Source organism: Schistocerca americana, chromosome 5 (assembly GCF_021461395.2).
Source record: "Schistocerca americana isolate TAMUIC-IGC-003095 chromosome 5, iqSchAmer2.1, whole genome shotgun sequence".
NCBI lineage: Eukaryota > Metazoa > Arthropoda > Insecta > Orthoptera > Acrididae > Schistocerca > Schistocerca americana.
In genome coordinates, this window is record NC_060123.1 from 232,111,924 (window position 1) to 232,129,142 (window position 17,219).

A 17,219-nucleotide genomic window follows, 5' to 3' on the forward strand; every position below is an offset into this window, starting at 1 on the left:
GTTGGTTTTGCGGAAGGAGACAGACAGCGTGGTCATCGGTCTCATCGGATTAGGAAAGGACGGGGAAGGAAGTCGGCCGTGCCCTTTCAGAGGAACCATCCCGGCATTTACCTGGAGTGATTTAGGGAAATCACGGAAAACCTAAATCAGGACCGCCGGACGCGGGATTTAACCGTCGTCCTCCCGAATGCGAGTCCAGTGTCTAACCACTGCGCCACCTCGCTCGGTCAAAATTTTTACACGTCCTTTTGTTGTGGTGCGGTTTGTGGCGTAAAGCCTGACGTGCTTCATAAATGTGTCAAGGACAACAAAAATTAACTGCTGCCGAACTGCCCCTTCGAAGAGGGCGTTAACTATCAGCATGCACAGGGTCATTTCACGCTTCTGGTTTGACGGCATGCACTTCACATCGTGTTTTACACGCTGGCACATATCGCATTTTCTAACTATCTCCGCAAACTTCCGTCGAAGTTTAGTATGTTTCTACTCTTTGACGATTATCGCATAAAACCTTGTCACTCTGCAGTGGCCAAGGTGTTGAGAATAGCGGCGCGGAGTGGCCGCGCGGTATGAGGCACTACGTCACGGATTGTGCGGCCCCTCCCGCCGGAGGTTTGAGTCCTACCTCTGGCTGGATGTGTGTGTTGCTCTTAGCATAAGTTAGTTTAAGTTCATTTAAGTAGTGTATAAGTCTAGGGACGGATGACCTCGGCAGGTTGGTCCCACAGGAATTCATAGATATTTGAACATTTTTGAGCTGATGACTGCTCTCGATTACATCCTCCAAATCTGTGTCAGGCAGCCAAACTTTTCACCTTCGTTTCTTCACATGCCACCGCAGGAAAGTACACAATAGGCTACTATTCATGTTCTCGCATCACTCCTCCCACGACGTGCACCAAAAGTCCTTTACTCTACGGATATCTGGCTGTTGGTCTTTTTCTGTGGCTAACTTTTTTCTTTATCATCCGATGCTCGCTAGGTCCCATAGTTCTAACATGTCCATTAAGACCTCACTACCTTCTCGCTCAACGTGTTCATCGCCGTACTTCCGCGAAGGATTTCGGCTTCAGCAGTCGGCAAGTTTGTTGCGTTTACCACGGCAGTAAGCGATTCCCAGATCGTATTCTTGAATTTCCAGGGCTCATCGCATCACATTACTCGTTTATTTTCTGCATCGAGATCTGAACCAGAAGTTTTTCCACGCGGGGTAGCCGCGGGGTCAAGGGTGACTTGTCACGAATCGCGTGACTCCCCCATCGGAGGTTCAAGTCCTCCCTCGGGCAAGGCTGTTTGTGTTGTCCCTAGCGTAAGTTAGTTTAAGTTAGATTAAGTAGTGTTTAAGTCTAGGGACCGATGACCTCAGCAGTTTGGTCCCGTAGAAGCTTACCACAAATTTCCAAAAATTACCAGAAGTTTGTTGGGCGAAGTTTCCGCCTGAAGTTTCCTGACTGACGCGTGTTCCAGCAACATGCAGAACACGAAGTGACTTTGTTGAGAGCAAAACTCGATGTGTCCCTGCTGAGAGCAGAACCTGCAGTGAGTAAAGGGCGCAGAGCGTGTCTGTTCTGCGAACTTCTCCTGCACCTCAAGTAACAACTGGCAAGCAGTAAAGTTATCTTTATCGTCACGCCAATGGAAAAATTAAACTGACGCCGCTGTTGTCTGACAAATGTACGGTAAATGCAGCTATACCAAACAAGTACAGTGATGTCCCACATCTAAAAGGTTGCGTCTTAAAAACCTTGCGTCTCGATGCTCCTACCAGTCGTAAGGTATTATTTTTGGTGCCTGTGTCGTACTGTTTCTTAAATAAGAACACAAAAAGAAGCGAAGTTTTGGGCTGTATGTCGAACTGGTGACCGAATCATGTAACTACTATTTCCAAAGATTGCATGTTTCCTTTAGGAATCTTTCGAAACATGCATCTCCCATAGAAAATTTGTTTCGAGAATGGCTTCGAGAACTACCGTTGTTGTGCAAGAATCCTCCTTCCAATTGAGATAAACTTTGCGGATGCCCATAGTAGTAAAAATTTATCAGAGGGCTCCTGACCGACCGCGACTTTCCAGGTAGCAGCCGGCACAAAAGGCTGCTGTTTCCCGTAGAAATTTCCTCCCAAGAAAAGCTCAAAAAACTGCCCATGCTGTTTAAGAATCCTCCTCCCAGCAGAGAAACGTTTTGCAGCCGTTCATAGAAGTAATCTTTTAGTTGAGGGCATGTGACAACGAGTTTAAAGAAAGCCAGGGGCCCACAATAGTCAGTTGGTGACCAATCAGCCTTTCTTCGTACGTTAGGCTTAGCACCTGAGGTCCGGCGTTTTCCGCATCTCCTAAGCTAGGAGTGGGTTAGTATGGTCCTTTTGTTGGAATGTCCTGTCTGTTCTCTGGTTGACACAGCCATCTGTAGTCATTTCAAGCCACTCCTAGTATACACACAAGGTGTATCTACAAATGCAGATATGAAAGAAACGCGAAATTACCTACAGAATCACTGGTGGCATGTCGCAGTTGGAAATTATCATGAATTTTCACAGACACTCTGGCTTCGGGTGGATACACTTCAAATGTAATTAATTTGCTTAACAAACTGTATCTAATTTGCACATAAACTGTAGCTAATTTTCACAATGACGTGTCCTGGAATGAATAGAGAAGAGGCACACTACTTCCACGCTTTTCAGTTTTACTCCCATTTTATCACTGAAGACAGATCATCATTCGTCTGGATGATGGCAGTATTGATATCTTCAGTTCTGGCAGGCGGGTAAAACTGGATGTTCTGGGCAAATAAATGGTCTTTACAGAGGGGCAGAACCGACTAAATATCATTGAGATACAAGGAAAACAATAATGGACCAATGGCAGACCCCTTTGACACTTCTGCGTGTTGAGTAGTAAGCTACTGGACCAGAGTACGCTTATTAAAATCTAAACACATCATTTTATTTAAACCAGTAAAAACTATCATAACAAAACGATCTCTGAGACAAGCTTAAAACAAATCAGACAGGAACACATACCAACTGAATTTATTAATATGACTTTACAAAAAGCTGTTGGTGTAGAAATTACTAAGAACCCCAACACAGCAGTTTATTGACGTCAGTATTATGCAGCACTGCCAACAAAATTTATTATTAACTCTTCAGAAAAGCAACTGTTGACACCACAAATTTGATCAACCGGTTGCTAATATAATTTACTATAAATTCAGTAAAATTCCAAGCGCATTCAGATTTACACTTGTGCATTCATGAAACCGATACTCAGCAATTTTAATAACGACAACTATCAACATCACGTATTAAGTATTACTACCAACAAGATTTACCATCGCAGCTTATGAAAAGCAACTGTTGGTACAATCAATGAGGAACCACCGCCAACAGAATTTACTGCAGTGAATTACGAAAAGCAACTCCTAGTAGAATTTAACTAAATGATCAAATGAGTATAAAGTTAAACAACTGACAACAAGAGAACCTTTCAAAAAAACCATTGGCGCAGTTAAAATTTAGTTTAGCTCCGTAAATTTAATTGAAAGCTAAATTTAATTCTGGGTGGGTAGTCCACCGGAATACGGGAGCCAATATGTTTACTAGCAGCGGACCAGCAAGCCTCTTTTAACAATGAAAGTCAAAACAAAATTTACATATCTTCAATGACACAACTAATTTCAAGAAGATGCAATGAGATTTATTTTTTATTTTAAATCTCATTTTGTTCGTTATAGTTCGTTGCAATTGTTCGTGGCGGACGTCCCAGACGCCCGTTGAAGTTCGTTATTGACCCATTCACTCAGTTTTTTTTATTACAGAGGACAGCTAACCCTCTGACCGAACACGCTGAGCCACCATGCCGGCAAGAGATTTAGCGTAACCAAAACTGAACACTGTTGATCACTCCCTGCCAACGGCCTTGCCGCAGTGCTAACGCAGTTCCCGTCAGGTCACCGCAGTGAAGCACTGTCGGACTTGGCTAGCACTTGGATGGGAGACTATCCGGCTGGTATGCCGAACGCTATTGGCAAGCGGAGTGCACTCAGCTCTTGTGATGCCTATTGAGGAGCTGCCTGAGTGGGAAGTAGCGGCACTGGTCACGAAAACTGACAATGACCTGGACATCAGAGTGCTGACCACATGACCCTACATATCCGCATCCAGTGACGCCTATCAGCTGAGGATGACACGGCAGTCGATCGGCCGGTACCGAGGTCTGTTTGGACGGAGTTAATCATATGCTGAAATAATACATAATTCTGTCTGTAACGTAGCACCGTCAGATGGTATCCTAAGCAGTAACCGGCCGGTGTGGCCGTGCGGTTCTAGGCGCTTCAGTCTGGAACCGCGTGACCACTACGGTCGCAGGTTCGAATCCTGCCTCAGGCATGGATGTGTGTGATGTCCTTAGGTTAGTCAGGTTTAAGTAGTTCTAACAAGGAAACCTCCCCATCGCACTCCCCTCAGATTTAGTTATAAGTTGGCACAGCGGATAGGCCTTGAAAAACTGAACACAGATCAATCGAGACAACAGGAAGAAGTTGTGTGGAACTATGAAAAAAATAAACAAAATATACAAAGTGAGTAGTCCATGTGCAAGATATGCAACATCTAAGCTAATGTGAGCCCAGGAGCGCCGTGGTCCGGTGGTTAGCGTGAGCAGCTGCGGAACGAAAGGCCCTAGGTTCAAGTCTTCCCTCGAGTGAAAAGTTTACTTCTTTTTTTTCGCAAAGTTATGATCTGTCCGTTCGTTCATTGACGTCTCTGTTCACTGCAATAAGTTTAGTGTCTGTGTTTTGCGACCGCACCGTAAAACCGTGCAATTGGTAGACGAAAGGACGTGCCTCTCCAATGGGAACCGAAAACATTTGATCGCAAGGTCATAGGTCAAACGATTCCTCCACAGGAAAACACGTCTGATATATGCTATACGACACTGGTGACGGCATGTGCTTCACATGACAGGAAAATATTGTCGACCCACCTAACTTGTACACTTGGCGAATGGGTAAAAAGATTTTTCTACCTTGCCCGATTTAGGTTTTCTTGTGGATGTGATAATCACTCCCAAACAAGTGATGAAAACATAAGAGTTTGTCACAGCCGCACAGTTTTCCCTGTGCCCTGTCAAAACATATGTTTTTAACGTTTTCAAATTTTTCCGTGCGTAGACCGTCAAATCCTGCATATGTCCAAGCAAATCTGAAAATGTCCTGGAATTTTGGAGAGTGAAATTGATTATGTGAGAGTGCCTGAAATTTGATAATTGTCTGAAAACAAAGAATTAAACTGTTCACTCGAGGGTAGACTTGAACCAAGGACCTCATCTTCCGCAGGTGCTCACGCTAACCACGGGACCACGGCGCTCCTGAGCTCACATTATCCTTGATATTGCCTATCCTGCGCATGGACTACGCAGTTTGTATATTTTGCTTATTTTTTTCATAGTTCCACACAACTTCTTCCTGTATTCTCGATTGATCTGTGTTCAGTTTTTCAAGGCCTATCCACTGTGCCAGCTTATAACTAAATCTGAGGGGAGTGCGGTGGGGAGGTTCCCTTGTAAGTTCTAGGGGACTGATGACGTCAGAAGTTAAGTCCCATAGTGCTCAGAGCCATTTGAACCATTTCAAGGTAAACAGTACGAAAACAAAAATTTGGCTGAGCACTAGACTAAATGGCTCGTTAGATTAACTAAGTTCTTAATTTAGTTCCATTACCTCAGATTAAGGATAACAGAGAGCTTCTTCACTGCCAGTCAACCATCGGTTTCAGTGGACATGTTACTTACAATAGCTGACCCCGGTTCTGGAGTCGATGAATGCACAAAATGAAGAGGTATAATAAGAAGACCCCTTTCCCGTAACACACGTGACACAGATGGACGATCTTAAAAATAACAAACAATATATATACAGAACAGACCATCTTGAGATTAAGGGATCGCTCGTCGCCACACGGTACAATGAAAAGCACTCCGTCTTCAGGCCACACGAGGCTTATTGGGACCATCCGACCGCCGTGTCAGCTGAGGACGCGGATAGGAGGGGCGTGTGGCCAGCACACTGCTCTCCTGATCGTTACGGTGGTTTTCTTTGAAAAGAGTCGCTACTATTCGGTCGAGTAGCTCCTCAATTGGCATCACGAGGCTGAGTGCACCCCGAAAAACGGCAACAGCGCATGGCTGCCCGGATGGTCACTCACCAAAGTGCTGGCCACACCTGACAGCGCTTAACTTCGGAGATGTGAAGGGAACTGGTGTATCCACTGCGGCAACGCCGTTGCCCGCAGCGTACAATACGCTACTTTAAATGAAGCTTTATCCGTCAGCCGAGTGACATAATTCTCATGTGGCTTTACAGTTTTGGACAAGGCCCTCGATCAATGTTACCCGACTTTGCCAAGCGAGTCTACTAATACCGCAAGATCAGTTACAGACAATCGTTAGAAAATCACTTAATAATCAGCCTGACATAACTAGTTTACGGATTCTAATGTGCTTTTGATTTGATTTTGGGAACCATATCGGTGAGCACACCGATGGCAAGATAACATAGCAACACAATAGCCATAAAAGCAAAAGCAAAAAATATTCACTGTAATTTCTGAATATCGGTGGACAGGTCAAAGGCGACCATGAATGAAAGAGACTACTAGCAAGCTGGTCCTTCCACAAAATAGCTGACGTTCAGAACCAACAGGAGGTAGCCCATGGCACCCCCTGGCTCCCAATGATCGGAACAGGATCACAAGTAGCAAACCCCCCACCGCAACTGACACATGGTTTTTAAAGATATTCATCTGCCGAGCATAAGTAAAGTCCAAATGTAACTTTTTCCATCGGGTGATATTCACTGGCCAAACAGCAACAGCTGGCATTTCGAACCAGCTTAGACTATCGTTTAAAACGTGTCAGCTACCCAAGCGTTCCGTCGGCTACGAAGTCACTCCCTTCCTACATCTACATCTACATCTTGATCCACACACATACTCCGCAATCCACCATACGGTGCGTGGCGGAGGGTATCTCGTACCACAACTAGCATCTTCTCTCCCTGTTCCACTCCCAAACAGAACGAGGGAAAAATGACTGCCTATATGCCTCTGTACGAGCCCTAATCTCTCTTATCTTATCTTTGTGGTTTTTCCGCAAAATGTAAGTTGGTGGCAGTAAAATTGTACTGCAGTCAGCCTCAAATGCCGGTTCTCTAAATTTCCTCAGTAGCGATTCACGAAAGGAACGCATCCTTTCCTCTAGAGACTCCCACCCGAGTTCCTAAAGCATTTCCGTAACACTCGCGTGAAGATCAAACCTACCAGTAACAAATCTAGTAGCCCGCCTATGAATTGCTTCTATGTCCTCCCTTAACCCGACCTCATAGTGATCTCAAACGCTAGAGCAGTACTCAAGAATAGGTCGTATTAGTGTTTCATAAGCGGTCTCCTTTAGAGATGAACCGTATCTTCCCAAAATTCTACCAATGAACCGAAGACGACTATCCCCCTTCCCCACAACTGCCATTACATGCTTGCCCCACTTCATATCGCTCTGCAATGTTACGCCCAAGTATTTAATCGACATAACTGTTTCAAGCGCTACACTACTAATGGAGTATTCAAACATTACAGGATTCTTTTTCCTATTCATATGCATTAATTTACATTTATCTATATTTAGAGTTAGCTGCCATTCTTTACACCAATCACAAATCCGGTCCAAGTCATCTTGTATCCTCCTACAATCACTCAACGACGACACCTTCCCGTACAACACAGCATCATCAGCAAACAGCCTCACATTGCTATCCACCCTATCCAAAAGATCATTTATGTAGATAGAAGAGAACAGCGGACCTACCACACTTCCCTGGGGCACTTCAGATGATACCCTCACCTCCGATGAACACTCACCATCGAGGACAACGTACTGGGTTCTATTACTTAAGAAGTATTCGAGCCACTCACATACTGGGGAACCAATCCCATATGCTCGTACCTTAGTTAGGAGTCTGCAGTGGGGCACCGAGTCAAACGCTTTCCGGAAGTCAAGGACTATGGCATCCGTCTGAAATCCTTCAACCATGGTTCGCAAGATATCTTGTGAAAAAAGGGCGAGTTGCCTTTCGCAGAAGCGATGCTTTCTAAAGCCGTGCTGATGCATGGACAGCAACTTCTTTGTCCCAAGGAAATTCATTATATTCGAACTGAGAATATGTTCGAGAATCCTGCAATAAACCGATGTTAACGATATTGGTCTGTAATTTTGAGGATCCGTCCTTCTACCCTTCTTACATACAGGCGTCACCTGCGCTTTTTTCCAGTCGCTCAGGACTTTACGTTGGGCAAGAGATTCGCGATAAATGCAAACTAAGTAAGGAGCCAATGCAGTAGAGTACTCTCTGTAAAACCGAATAGGAATCCCATCAGGACCTGGCGATTTATTTATTTTCAACCCATTCAGCTGCTTCACAACGCAAGGGATGTCTATCACTATGTCCTCCATACGGGAATCTGTACGAGACTCAAACGGCGGTATGTTTGTACGATCCTCCTGCGTGAAAAATTGCTAAATTTAAAATTTCAGCTTTCGTTTTGCTGTCTTCCGTTGCCAGGCCAGACTGATTAGTGAGTGACCGGATGGAAGCCTTCGACCCGCTTACCGATTTTACGTAAGACCAGAATTTCCTGGGGTTTTCAGCAAGATCTTTTGCTAAGGTATGACGGGGTTAGTGGCTGAATGCTTCGCGCATAGCTCTTTTTACAGCAGCACGAATCTCTACTAACTTTTGCCTGTCCTCATTCTCCCGATCTTTCTTGTACCGTGAGTGCAACTGCCTTTGCGTCCTGAGCATTCTCCGAATTGCGCTGTTAAACCACGGTGGATCTTTTCCGTCCGTAACCCAGCTCAGTGCCTGACCGGAAATAACCGAGCGCCCTGCTCACCGCAGCGGCGCTTTAAGTCGTCCGTGACGAGTCGCGGCTTTCCTCTGGCGACGGATACACCGATCGTCGCATCACCATCACCACCAGCGATGCTGCCAAGCAGAGTCTCCAATCGGAAGTGTGCGATAAGCGAAAGCGTAGCCCGCTAGGCACAGTACCGAGTGATTCGAAAAGAAAGAACAAATTTCATTTGTTTATTACAGACAAACAATAAAAGACAAAGACAGATCGAGCATGTCACTGCAGAGAGGAAGGTTGAAAGTTTTGGTACAGCTGCGTTGTTGTTTGTTTGTAGCAACCTGAATTTGCGCGAAGTCAATCCATTGTTCAAGTGCAACGTGTATCACACCGTCGATTCAGCAAGAATCCGCCTCTGCATACGCAGATTCATAATTGACATAAAAAATTCTTGGGAGTTGGTGCTTATGCAACGGGAAGAGCACTAGTAGGCCACGCAGGTGTGATGCTGAGCGTATACGAGATGCGTTCACACGGAGCCCTCGGAAGCGCACAAGACGGGTGGCCCAGGAACTTCAGCTTCCTCAGACAACAGTGTAGAGTGTTCTGAAACGACGCCTGTACATAAGCCTTACAAGTAGCTATTACTACAGCAATTGCCTTTCGGCTACCATAACGGATAGCACGTATTTTTCGTTTAAATTCTCCATGACATTGCAGAGGACGCTTTTTCCCTTCGACTTGCCGGCCGCTGTGGCCGAGTGGTTCTAGGCGCTTCAGTCCGGAACGGCGCTGCTGCTACGGTCGCAGGTTCGAATCCCGCCTCGGGCATGGATGTGTGTGATGTCCTTAGGTTAGTTAGATTTAAGTAGTTCTAAATCTAGGGGAATGATGACCTCAGATGTTAAGTCCCGTAGTGCTTAGAGCCATTTGAACCATTTTGAACCCTTCGACTTATCTTTTCGGATGAATTGATGTTTCATTTATCGAGTGAAATAAACCGCCATTATGTAAAAATCTGGGGGTCACATAGCCCTGGTGTCGTCGTAGAACATGAAGGAGACTCACCGAAGCTAAGTGTGTTTTGTGCCGTTTCTGTTCACAAAGTCTATGGACCTTTCTCATTTCATTTACATCTACATTTATACTCCGCAAGCCAACCAACGGTGCGTGGCGGAGGGCACTTTACGTGCCACTGTCATTACCTGCCCTTCCTGTTCCTTTCTCGTATGGTTCGCGGGAAGAACGACGGCCGGAAAGCCTCCGTGCGCGCTCGAATCTTTCTGATTTTACATTCTTGATCTCCTCGGGACGTATAAGTAGGGGGAAGCAATATATTCGATACCTCATCCAGAAACGCACCCTCTCCAAACCTGGACAGCAAGCTGCACCGCGATGCAGAGCGCCTCTCTTGCAGAGTCTGCCACTTGAGTTTGCTATACATCTCCGTAACGCTATCACGCTTGCCAAATAACCCTGTGACGAAACGCACCTCTCTTCTTTGGATCTTCTCTATCTCCTCTGTCAACCCAAACTGGTACCGATCCCACACTGATGAGCAATACTAAAGTACAGGTCGAACGAGTGTTTTGTAAGCCACCTCCTTTGTTGATGTACTACATTTTCGAAGGACTCTCCCAACGAATCTCAACCTGGCACCCGCCTTACCAACAATTAATTTTATATGATCATTCCACTTCAAATCGTTCCGCACGCATACTCCCAGATATTTTACAGAAGTAGCTGCTACCAGTGTTTGTTCCGATATCATATAATCATACAATAAAAGATCCTTCTTTCTATGTATTCGCAATACATTACATTTGTCTACGTTTAGGGTCAGTTGCCACTCCCTGCACCAAGTTCCTATCCGCTGCATTTCTTCCTCCATTTCGCTGCAATTTTCTAATGCTGCAAATTCTCTGTATACTACATCATCATCCGCGAAAAGCCGCATGGAACTTCCGAGAGGAGACTCTGATAAAAGTGTCATACCTGGACAAGCTCCAAAATTAGTTGTTAGCTCAACTTCACTAAGATTCCAGTTATTTCATAGTTCTGCATGAGGGCGCCCCGCCCACTTTAACATTAAGGTACGGTGTTATATTAACACCACCATCGCACAACGTTGGCTGGAAGATCTGCACAACACGATCTTGTTGACTGCTTTCGGCCTGCCAGGTCACCAGACCTCACACCTTGCGATTTCTTTCTGTGGGGATACATAAAAGACAAAAAGCTGCTCTTCAAGAGCTAAGAAATCGAATTCTTGAAGCTGTCCATTCATTTAACAGGGACCTGTTCATTCTTGTGTGGAATGAAATGAAATACCGTTTCGACGTTTCTCGAGCAGCGCATGCCGTTAAGGTTGAGTGTATGATATACGGTCTGTGCGAACATAAGACTCTGAATTTTCCCCTGTTCAGTGGCATATTCAATGTGTTTCTGTCTTGCATAGTTTGTCTGTAACAAACAAAAGAAATATATTGTTTCTTTTTGTATCTCCTGTACTTCGAAGGCTAATTTACATTCCCACTGACAACAGACTACTGTCTGTTCTGCATGTAGCTTTTAAACCACGGTCGACAGATTCTTGGACATTGCTCATTAGTCTGATAGTCTTGTCAGGCGACATCAAGAAAGGGAATAGAGAATGTCCGAAGAAGAATGCCACGTTTCGCCACGGCTTTCTCTGATAAGCGCGAGAGCTTTACAGAAACGCTCAACAAACTGTAGTGGCAGACGCTCGAAGAGAGACATTGTTTTGGACCCAGAGGTATACGAGGTGCATTCAAGTTGTAAGGCCTCCGATTTTTTTTCTAACTAACTACTCACCCGAAATCGATGAAACTGGCGTTACTTCTCGATGAAATCGCCCTGCAGACGTACACATTTTTCACAACGCTGATGCCATGATTCCATGGCAGCGGCGAAGGCTTCTTTAGGAGTCTGTTTTGACCACTGGAAAATCGCTGAGGCAATAGCAGCACGGCTGGTGAATGTGCGACCACGGAGAGTGTCTTTCATTGTTGAAAAAAGCCAAAAGTCACTAGGAGCCAGGTCAGGTGAGTAGGGAGCATGAGGAATCACTTCAAAGTTGTTATTACGAAGAAACTGTTGCGTAACGTTAGCTCGATGTGTGGGTGCGTTGTCTTGGTGAAACAGCACACGCGCAGCCCTTCCCGGACGTTTTTGTTGCAGTGCAGGAAGGAATTTGTTCTTCAAAACATTTTCGTAGGATGCACCTGTTACTTCGAACGCAATGGGTAAGGATTACGCCCTCGCTGTCCCAGAACATGGACACCATCATTTTTTCAGCACTGGCGGTTACCCGAAATTTTTTTGGTGGCGGTGAATCTGTGTGCTTCCATTGAGCTGACTGGCGCTTTGTTTCTGGATTAAAAAATGGCATCTACGTCTCATCCATTGTCACAACCATCGAAAAGAAAGTCCCATTCATGCTGTCATTGTGCGTCAACATTGCTTGGCAACATGCCACATGGGCAGCCATGTGGTCGTCCGTCAGCATTCGTGGCACCCACCTGGATGACACTTTTCGCCTTTTCAGGTCGTCATGCAGGATTGTGTGCACAGAACCCACAGAAATGCCATCTCTGGAGGCGATCTGTTCAACAGTCATTCGGCAATCCCCCAAAACAATTCTCTCCACTTTCTCGATCATGTCGTCAGACCGGCTTGTGCGAGCCCGAGGTTGTTTTGGTTTGTTGTCACACGATGTTCTGCCTTCATTAAACTGTCGCGCCCATGAACTCACTTTCAGCACATCCATAACTCCATCACCACATGTCTCCTTCAACTGTCGATGAATTTCAATTGGTTTCACACCACGCAAATTCAGAAAACGAATGATTGCACGCTGTTCAAGTAAGGAGAACGTCGCCATTTTAAGTATTTAAAACAGTTCTCATTCTCGCCGCTGGCGTTAAAATTCCATCTGCTGTATGGTGCTGCCATCTCTGGGACATATTGACAATGAACGCGGCCTCATTTTAAAACAATGCGCATGTTTCTATCTCTTTCCAGTCTAGAGAAAAAAAATCGGAGGCCTTAGAACTTGAATGCACCACGTACTGTTAAAATTACAAGAGTGTACGTCCTAAAAAAAAGTCATACAACATACTGTTTCCTCCCACATATATCTCTCGAAATGAAAACGACTGTAAAATCATAGAATTTTGAAATGGTTCGGTTTATCTAACTCTCGTACGAACCATTCGCGAGTAGAACATGGAAGGCAAGCAGTGATAGTGGTACCACTATAGACCATAAAATAGCTTGCGAATTAGAGATTTAGATGTAGTAAACGGTTCGATTCCCGGCAGGGTTGCGGATTTTCTCTGCCCACGGACTGGGCGTTTGTGTTGTCCCAATCATTTCATCATCATCATCATCATCGTCACTCCTGACAGTGGCTAGATTGGATTCTGTACAAAATTGGACTGTGTAAAAAAACTGGCACTTTGTACGAGTGCTGATGACCGCGCAGTTGTGCGCCCCACAAACCAAACATCATCATCACACATACTTAGCTGACGGCCAAGTTCATCAACGTCAATTAGAATGGAGCACATCTGAAAATACTACCATGTGTGTATTTTTGTTTGTTACTGAGCAGGAGAATTACGCTTATAAGAAGCTATTATCTTTAGTTGGCGGTTTTTAATTCTACTGTCAGTTGCTAAATGCATATTATTATACCAAAGGCGTGTCTGAAAAGTTTGTGCATGAGCTCAGAAAATAAAGGAATCATGTGCTGTAAACAAAATACTTTTGCTGGCTTTCCGAGTAACCACAATTAACTGTAACACACTTCTAACATCTGTTGTAAATCTGTGACAAACTCTCTGCAAACGCATGTCGCGGAATCGCTCGAAGCACCATGGTCAGGCGTTTCGAGATCTCCACTACGTTACGTACTGAACTTTCTCGCTCAACGCAACTTGACTGTTCTTTAACACCCTCTTTATTCTCCACATACGGGGCCGACAGATTTCTTTCTGTTTCCTCGCCTTAAATCAGCTCTGGAAACGCTTGCGTTTCGCAGACGTTGCGCGTGACAACGGTGCTTCGCGCGATTTCACAAGATGCGATTACCGACAGCATATAACTTTATAACCGATGTCGGAAATGTGTTGCAGCTAATTGTGATTACTTTGAAGGCCAGTAAAGATATTTTGTTTTTCGTTCTTATTTCATTTTTTTATGAGACCGTTCACCGAACTTTTCAGACGCACCACTGCGGGCCAGAAGAATAATTGATCGGGGCCGCTTGCTGCCCACGGGCCGCTGTTTGACGACCACTAGTCTAGAATCTTCACCTACTGAAATGGTTCAAATGGCTCTGAGCACTGTGGACTTAACATCTGACGTCATCACTCCCCTAGAACGTAGAACAATTTAAACCTAACTATCCTAAGGACATCACACACATCTATGCCCGAGGCAGGATTCGAACCTGCGACCGTAGACGTCGCGTGGTTCCACACTGAAGCGCCTAGAACCGCTCGGCCACATCGGCCGGCTCTTCACCTACTGAAACAAATTTCCAAGAACAGTATGAGGTCTAGCAGCGGCCCCGCCTTTATGACAGTAGAACAGCTGACACAGCTAAAGCTGAAACAGAGCCCTGACACATTCGTCTGCACACTGACGCTTCCTCCGAGCGCAGCTAGCAGCACATCACTCTTCTTGCGCGCCACTGTTAGAGAGCATACACATTCCGGTTCACCTCTGTTTGCGTCTCGTCAGCATGACCTCACCTGGCGACAGCGCCAGATAATGCTCCCTTCCAATGAATTCTACATCTACATCTACATCCATACTCCGCAAGCCACCTGACGGTATGTGGCGGAGGGTACCCTGAGTACCTCTATCGGTTCTCCCTTCTAATCCAGTCTCGTATTGTTCGTGGAAAGAAGGATTGTCGGTATGCTTCTGTGTGGGCTCTAATCTCTCTGATTTTATCCTCATGGTCTCTTCGCGAGATATACGTAGGAGGGACCAATATACTGCTTGACTCTTCGGTGAAGGTATGTTCTCGAAACTTTAACAAAAGCCCGTACCGAGCTACTGAGCGTCTCTCCTGCAGAGTCTTCCACTGGAGTTTATCTGTTATCTCCGTAACGCTTTCGCGATTACTAAACGATCCTGTAACGAAGCGCGCTGCTCTCCGTTGGATCTTCTCTATCTCTTCTATCAACCCTATCTGGTACGGATCCCACACGGCTGAGCAGTATTCAAGCAGTGGGCGAACAAGCGTACTGTAACCTACTTCCTTTGTTTTCGGATTGCATTTCCTTAGGATTCTTCCAATGAATCTCAGTCTGGCATCTGCTTTACCGACGATCAACTTTATATGATCATTCCATTTTAAATCACTCCTAATGCGTATTCCCAGATAATTTATGGAATTAAATGCTTCCTGTTGCTGACCTGCTATTTTGTAGCTAAATGATAAGGGATTTATCTTTCTATGTATTCGCAGCACATTACACTTGTCTACATTGAGATTCAATTGCCATTCCCTGCACCATGCGTCAATTCGCTGCAGATTCTCCTGCATTTCAGTACAATTTTCCATTGTTGCAACCTCTCGATACACGACAGCATCATCTGCAAAAAGCCTCAGTGAACTTCCGATGTCATCCACAAGGTCATTTATGTATATTGTGAATAGCAACGGTCCTATGACACTCCCCTGCGGCACACCTGAAGTCACTCTTACTTCGGAAGACTTCTCTCCATTGAGAATGACATGCTGCGTTCTAATATCTAGGAACTCCTCAATCCAATCACACAATTGGTCTAATAGTCCATATGCTCTTACTTTGTTCATTAAACGACTGTGGGGAACTGTATCGAACGCCTTGCGGAAGTCAAAAAACACGGCATCTACCTGTGAACCCGCGTCTATGGCCCTCTGAGTCTCGTGGACGAATAGCGCGAGCTGGGTTTCACACGACCGTCTTTTTCGAAACCCATGCTGATTCCTACAGAGCAGATTTCTAGTCTCCAGAAAAGTCATTATACTCGAACATAAACATAAACACTGAAACCGATGCTTAGTGTGGATAACGAGTCGCTGCTAGCTCAAGGCGAGATTCCACTGAGCCGCCTCCGCAGCTGGCTAAACGAATCTGTCGATCCGTCTTCACAAGCTGATCGTGTCTCTGTTGGCCGCCTGTTGTGTTTCCTCCGCTGTTCTCCACAGACTGTCCAAGTCACTACTGACGCTTCTCGCAAATTGAGCGTGGCGGTGCTGGCGATCGACCTCCGAGTTTGAGTCGATCTCTGGGCGACCCACAGGCAAATCAATTACGTTGAAAAATTTTTGCCACTAGATAGTTCTGTAGTGCTAGGGCTATTCGGAGAGTAAGGAACGATAGGTCACGAAATGGAAACCACAGTGATAGTCAAAACTGTTTTATGTGCTACAGTTAGCTACAACTTCCAGCTACTTGTCTCCATAGTCGTCGATCCGACTTAGACGTTTGTCGCGGCGTTGTACCAACTTTCCAATACCCTCGTTATAGAAGGCAGCTGACAGTGCTTTCCGCCAATTCTCTACGCTGACGTACAGTACGTTGTCTGTGCCAAAACGTTTTCTTCACAGCCAGCAGTTTATATGAGCAGAGATGAAACTCAGAGGGAGACAATTACGGACTGTATTGTGGGTAATCAAACATTTCCAACTGAAAACGATGCAGGAGCATCTTCATTGCCCCTGAAGAATGCGGCTGAGAATTGTTTTGAAGAAGAAAATGCACGACAGTTATGTAATTTTGGCTGCATAGCCTCAGGCGAAATTTCTCACCAGGCCCTCTATATCATCCACGACATACACATTTTTTATCACGAGTGGAATATGAACGTGTGGATAATATTCATTCAGTTACGTAATTATTTCTTAAAAAGATGATAATTATGTAAAACAGAGACAATATTTGTCTCACATTCTTTGTTAATCTATGTCATTCTTTTCTTTTGTTTTGGTACGCTTTTGTCGTCTTCTTCTGATGTACATCGCAAGTCGCGAATCGATTTGAGGTCTGTTAAATGAAAAACATTTAATGTAAAATTATTGTACTTTTATGTTCATTTGCTGATAAAAACAAATAGAGCCAAATACGTTAAAACTATTTATGATTGATTATTGAAAATTCACTTCTTGTTTTAATTATAATTTTGTATCAATTGTTTTATCATAGCTGCAAGAAGCGCAGCCATTGTTAGTTGCGATTAAATAGCAACTTCGTCTGTACTTCAAGTTGAAAATGGCATGGGTTTGTGTTAAACT